The sequence below is a fragment of the Acinonyx jubatus genome, chromosome A1 (genome assembly GCF_027475565.1).
Source record: "Acinonyx jubatus isolate Ajub_Pintada_27869175 chromosome A1, VMU_Ajub_asm_v1.0, whole genome shotgun sequence".
NCBI lineage: Eukaryota > Metazoa > Chordata > Mammalia > Carnivora > Felidae > Acinonyx > Acinonyx jubatus.
In genome coordinates, this window is record NC_069380.1 from 98,069,349 (window position 1) to 98,076,764 (window position 7,416).

The following is a 7,416-nucleotide window of genomic DNA, read 5'->3' on the forward strand; positions in this document are numbered from 1 at the left end:
ATGTTTACAGTATGTTTTGTTATTTGTAAGTGAACAGACATGTCTGCATCCCAAAGCTATAAAAAGAGGAAATTACCAGTTGGGACCTAAGGAACTCATTCCCATGCGCCTCAAAATGGGCTGGATATGGCAGAAGGACCACTGACAGTTTAGGCTCTTGGAGTGCGTGAGATAGTCCCTCTCACAACTTCACAGTATCACTCCACTGTCCTCTAGTCTAGTTTTTCTGGTTACCCTTAAATTCTTTTCAGCCTCATCTCTGCTATCAAAAATCTCCTTCCTCACAAAACTCCACACATTCCTATTTCTTGAAGGAACTTGAGACCCTTCCTTTTCTTATATCCTGCAGACTCAGGTTTCCTTAAGCATAAACTTTGCTAAGGCTCTGCATAAAGTGCCTTTGTAATACACAAAGGTACTTGTCATCTAACTCAGAAGGAAGGAAGGAAAAAAGGAAGGAAAGAAGGGAGGGAGGGAAGGGAAAGGAAGGGGGGAGGGGAAAGGGAGGGAGGGAGAGGAAGGAAGGAAGGGAGTGAGGGAGGGAGGGAAGAGAAGGAAGGGAAAGGGAAGGGAACAAGGGAGGGGAGGGGTGTTGGGAGGGGAAGCAAGGAAGGGAGGGAGGGCAAGCTTGTATACTGTTGCAAATTCTGATCCCATATGATCACTCACTCAGTAGGTTGAGATGTTTGAGCTCAGGAGTTTACTTGGTAATATATAGTTTGTGTGAAAAGTTGTCTCACATATAAAACCTTTTTTTAAAATGGTTTGAACATACACATTGGATCTTTAAAGATCAGGCGAAGCTTCTACAAAGTACTCCCTCTCCCTAGCTGGCTGTGCATCTTCCCTGTCAATCTCCTCAAAGTAAGGGCACGCATTTCAGGTTTGGGAGAGAAGAGCCGCTTCAGAGTTCATAGAGAGTATGGCAGGGGCAGGGGCAGCACTTACTCCCGTACTCAGGTGTGCTGAGGTGTGTGTGCACATTGTCTTCTGGACTGTGTTTGTGGCTGCATGTGCAGATCCCAGATATGTGTAGGCAGGGTCCCTCCCCTTCCAGCTCTAGGCTTCATCAGGGAGATTCAGAAGCTTTGCACCTGTCTGTCCGCTGATAACTTTGAGTCAGTACAGTTATGTGACTGTGATGTATATAAATGATGCCCTTAACTTTGACATCATTATGCAATATACATGTCAAAAAAAAAGAAGTCACTTTGCAGGGAACAAGTGGAGATGGGATGCCAGGGGTGGGAGGGGTGTCCACACATGGAGGCTCTACTTCTAGTCCCCACTTTCCACCAGTATGATCTGCAATCGCTCCTCTCTCAAAATATCTTTGTAATACCTATGCCTTTTTCTTCTTTAAAAAAATACAGCACCATATTGTACTTTTTGAAAAATAAAAATGCTTTCTATTTTTATAGCTTTTATTCTACTTATTGATGAAAAATCCTCTGACTCTTGTGCTAAGGACCATTTTGATGTGTTCTGAAGCCCTAAGATTGCTTTTATTATAAAGTGCCACAACATAAGCATTGAATGGCTCTGTTTGAGCCATCTGAGAAGAATGGTTCCTAAAACCCCATTCTTCCCTATATTTTAACAGGGAAGAGGGGTTAGTCCAACCAGTTTCAAGCAGATCTTTGTAATCTGCAGGTTAAAAAAAAAAAATCAAATCAAACAAAACGACCAGCTTCACAGGCAGAGGCTTAATGCCGAGATGTATTGCATGCTTTCTAGATCCAAGCTTGGTGTTCTGTGTCAAGACGGCCTTTGCTGCTACTGCTCCCAGGGGCATAGAGCACAGAGATTATTGATAATCTGGAAATCCAGTTAATGGAGTTTTAACTAAGTGGAACTAAGCAGTGTATACAATACCTTCCTTGATACAAATTTTAATTAAAAATCAGACTGTATTTGTTCTGTATTGCTCTGCCACTATGATGAGTGGAGTCAGAGCTACTATTATGACTGGTGAGGTTAATTATGGGGTGTGGCCATGGGGGAGGTTTGAAATGTCCTTCTTCCTAAAAGCTAGGTAACAGGATTCCAGGGGCTCTTCCACATACCTACAATCGGCTCTTGGGACCCAGAATTGGCTACCAGGACCCACACATGAAAATAAGTCTTCCTGCACTCTAACGAGGTCACCGCTGTCAGACAGGGGGCTTAAAGACTTCTGTGACCCCCTATGACCCCCACTTCACTCCAGCATATAGGAGGAGGAGGGGGCTTGACTTGCAGGGGAAAGGACCTGGGGAAAGATTCTTGAGTCTGTGCACTGGATAGGATTCTTGCTGAGAGACTCTTTCTCCAATGAGTAGAAGAGGAGGTGATTCATTCCCCTCCTTGAAGCCAATTGGAAAATAGAACATTAGGAAAACTTGTTCTAAACATTTAGGGACTTCTGAAAGAAGGGGAAATTAGGATGTGATTTTTCTTGGTGAATCTGCTTATATTTGGCCCAGTTCCATGGACAACCAAGAAAAGAGGGTGGGGGGAGATGGAGGAGGGGTTGGTTGTGATGCAGGCTTAGTTTCCCTAGGCAGCAGGCATAAAGAAATAACTCAGATGGGTCTTAGTGCCCCCCATCCAAGCTGGCTGCTCGCTGGAGACAGGACCCCAGAAGTAAAGGGGCTATATGTGAACAGCTACAAATGGAAGAGTGGAAGCTAAATCCACATTACCCACATCAAGAAATTTTTTGGATCTGAGATCCTGTAGTGCATTTCAGAGAAGCCATCTGTGCTCTCCATGAGCAGTGGTCTGAAACCAAGTAAACAGACTGTGGTCCTTTATAATCTTTCTGGTTCTCCACCACCCAGAAGAGCAAGCGTCTGTGAAAAGGAGCATGAATGTTGGGAAGGAAAGAGCTTTTCCTTGGATATGAGATTGGACGTTTTAAACAGATTATACAGTGCTTTGTAACCTAACATAACTAGGAAGAGCTTGGGCTCAGAATCCCAAGGAAGAATGGGGGTATTTTTCAGTAGGATCCAAAAGCAAAGTTTAAGGAAGAATATGGAAACTTTATCCATTTTATGCAAAGAATTGAGACTGTCTAGCAGTCTAGCAGTGATCTGAACACCTCAGGTTTGGGAACTTTTAATGACTACAGTAGAAATTGTTCCTTTACTTTAAATAGTGAAGAAATCATAATGCCGTGTCCACTCTCTGAAACACACCTCATTATCTTAATAGAGAAACTGCCGAAAGATTTTCTTCTCTATGCTACTTATGTCTGTACACATGAAGTGCTCTGCATGGAAATACATGATGTGATTCAGATTGGGATCCTAATGTCCATAGTTCTTTAGCTTGGCAGGCTCAGCGAAGTTAGGATATGTCGTGAGACGCTATTGAATCATTGGTACCATATCGTTCTTTGTGAACTGGGGTGTATCTTCCCCAAATCCTTTATACGTGGACCAAAAGCCTGTCTACCTCCTTAGGGAACTCATGTAAACCAATTCTTTTATTTGAATATCATTATTAAACAATGGGAGACCCAGAAGGCTTTACATACCCCTGTCTCTGGATTGGGGTGGAGTGGAAGGGAGGAAGTCTATGAGGGCTAACCATTCTGGGCATAGCCTGTGGAAGCCCACTTTTCGCAGCCATTTAAAAGTATGGTCTAAATATAAGTTTGAACAAAGATTGATGATGTTCTGGTTTCCTTCAGGATTTTAGATCGTCCACAGTTATTCACGGGAGCCAAGAATGTCTTAGGGCTTCCAGCACATGGTTTATTGAGTGTCATTGGGGATCCTATAGTGGATAGGTATATTATTCCTCATCATACCCTTGATTTGTAGGTCACCAGGCTTCTCACATGACTCCAAATAGGTAAGTATTACTAAAGGTCTTGGGGAGTCTTCTCTCTTTAAAATGGAATGGCTTGTCATTTTTACTTTTACAGATAATGCTTTTCTAAAAATATTGAAATTAAATGACCCAGGGTAATTCAGTCTGTACCTTCAAAATGGGCAGGTACACAGTATACATTCTGGAGCTAAGTTTACCTGCTTCACATCAGATTGGATTTCAGGATACATGCCTCAAGGCTTATTAGCTTCACAAACATATTTCCACTGATGATCTAAGATACTTATTGTGTGTGAAGCTGCGAATATATCTAGGTCTTAACAGCTTTTAGGAAGGCAGAAAAAAAATTATGTACCTTTTCCAAAAGGCTTAGAATCTGAAGAACACAACTGAGATTAATTCACACAAGAAGTAGAGGGGCGGGGATGTAAATGTCTGTTCCTGATAGATTTATTGAGCAGTGGATTTATAGAAAAAGTCAGTCATTGAATGTTGTCAGAAAAGGATCTTGTTGCCTTAGGGATTTCTATGCATGGTTTTAGTGTAGAATTCAGTGGAGATAAAACGCAAAGGCTTTTATTCTTTTAATGTAGAACATAAAATAATCCAAGGCACCGTATATAAGGAGAATCTGATGGCTGAGGTTGTCAGGCCTGCAGAGGTCAGCGTCCATATAATGTAGGCAGCACTTGGTAACGTGATGTCAAAGATCAAAATGCGCCGTGTATAATGTGTTCAGACAGTTCTAATTAAAATCACGCTTTGATTGTCATTTGAAGGACAAGAGAATACACGAATCGACTTTTGCCCATATGTTTTAATCATGGAACCAATCCAATTATTGCTCTTGAATTGAGGAGGATCAAAAGGAAGACTTGCAGTTGCTATGTGTAGTTTTTGTTTAATTTTCCTTTTTTTCCCCTCTGCAAGACTATGGGATGCGAGTTTAGGATATTTCATCTTTTTATACTGCTGTTCTTAACTATTACTTAAAATATTGCCTTCAGTCTATTTCCTGGAGGTGCTATGCAAAGCAAACTCCATCTAGTCTGTTGTACAAAATACCCAGACTTGTAGGAGTTAATCACCTAAAAACCTGGAAGGCTCTATTTGTATATTTTGGTAAATGCATAACATTTCCGGCACTTAGAGGTTGCTCCTTTTGCTTGAAACTAAATTTTTATTTACATCTGGAAGGTTCTTTATCATGCTTTGATCTGAAGGAGCCCATGGACTCTCTGTGTCAGGATCCTTTGTATAATTTTTAATATGTATACATTTAACTGAATCCCCAAAGTGCCTTTTTACCATCTACTTTCTTGATATTGATGGCCCCACATAATAAGTCAGGCACTGAATTTATTCTACCGCCAAATGAAGTGTTTCCTTCCCTTCCCTTCCCTTCCCTTCCCTTCCCTTCCCTTCCCTTCCCTTCCCTTTTTTCTTTTGTTTTCTCTTTCTTTTCTTTCTTTCTTTTCTCTTTCTTTCTTTCTTTCTTTCTTTCTTTCCTTCTTTCTTTCTTTCCTTCTTTCTTTCAATTCTTTTCACAACTGTCAAACTCCAAGAAAGCTGGCTGAGCAAGTGGCAGAAAACTGTATGGTATAATGATGTATAAATCATATCAGTTGATACTTTCCTTTTTTGTTGTTCTTATTTTTCCTCCTTATTCCATCTGGACTGGGACTCAGTGCAGGTAGTAACTCCCAATCTTAAACTCCTGCTTCTCCTCTTATCGCCTCTCACAGGGGACCTGTTAACCAAAATATGAACATATGGATGAGAGGCAGTGAGATAGCATAAGACACTAACTCTCTTGTTAGAAAGTGGCAAACATAAATATTTTAGAATATACCATTTTAAAATGTCCCGTCTACTATAATTTTCTTCACTTTTTGCATTTATGCTTTTCTTCACTCTTCTTTAATGCCAAACTTTTCAGAAGGTTTTGGGGAAAACTTTTACTAGTGTCTGGATAACCTAAGTAAAGAGTTTATTCACTATATCTTCTAATATGATGCTTTCCTATGTCATAAGGTGCATTGCCTTTTATTATTTTATAGGGAATACTTGATGTGTTACACATAAATTTTACCCAAACGGACCTTTGTCATTAAATGTTTAATACTTAAAAAAAAATAAATTGGTGACATTTGGACTTTTCGATCATTCACTGAGTCACATCCATGTATTTATTGGGCGTGAGCATGTGAGCCAGAATCTGCTTAGATTTGGAAGGGATACAAGGACGACTCAGTGGCGTTTACCCTCAAGAGTACATAGTCTAATGGCAGGTGGCAGCGGCACATGCAGTTACTTTACTGTGGGATCAGTATTATAATGAAGTTAAGCAACACACTTGATAGAATTAAGAAAAGAAAATAGTGCTTTCACAGAGAGCATGTGGGGGGTGAGCTCAGATAAAATATAGGAATTTTCTGGGAGAAGAAAGAAATGGGACACCCTGAAAGAAAGGCAGTATGGAAAACACCTAGAAGCAGTTAGTTTATGGATATTAACTTAGAATTGGTTTGGATCATCTCATCATTAACTCACTTTCTCAAAACAAAATACTTGGGTGATTCCCACCTTGAGTTGAAAGGGGAGATGACAGGAGGTATTTCTAGAAAGACGAATACATATATATATAAGCTGACTTGGCACCCATCATGTCCTAAGTGCTTCTCGTGTTTTGTCTCTCTCTTTTTTTTTTAATTTTTTAAAAATGTTCTATTTATTTTTGAGAGAGAGAGAGACAGTGCAAGATGGGGAGGGGCAGAGAGAGAGGGAGACACAGGATCTGAAGCAGGCTTCAGTCTCTGAGTTGTCAGCACAGAGCCTGACGCGGGGCTCGAACTCACGAGCCGTGAGACCATGACCTGAGCCGAAGTCGAACGTTTAACCGACTGAGCCACCCTGGTGTCCCAAGTTTTGTCTCTTTTATTCTTCACTACAGCAGTATCTCTACATTAGCTGTTTGTATACAACTTCCACAGATAAAGGAATGAATTTAAGGGATTCGATTCAACAAGTACTCACTGATTAACAGCCATTCCTTAAGCATTTGCTAACTCTTCCCACACAGTTTCTACCATACCAACAAAGGGCATTGATTTCTAGGGTAAAGAATTTCGGCTTTGTCCTCAAGTAAGTGGAAAGCAAATGTTAGTGTGATTAGATCTCAGATGGAGAAAGAAATTGTAACAGCCAGCTCTCTGGATAATGGTGCTGAAACTGATAGGGATTAACAGATAAAAGGTCCTTCTAATACACATGGCAGAAGATAATAATGGTCTTAAACAGCACAGAGCATGTGACTGTCTGCACAGAGTGGGATGGAAAGATAGGAGGTACATTTAAAAGAAAGCAAGTCAGGAAGGGAAATCTTTGATGTAGTGAGTACCTTTTATGTGTCAGATACTTTATGTATATCTGTACATTGGGTCGCTTGAATCCCGAGAGTAAAGCCTATTCCTTTATTTGCTCAATCAAGAAATGTTTGTGATATATTGTAAGGAGCAGGAGATACAAGAGTGTATTAAAACATAGTCTCTACTGTCAAGGAACGTATAGTCTGATGTAGGGTATTGTTATGTC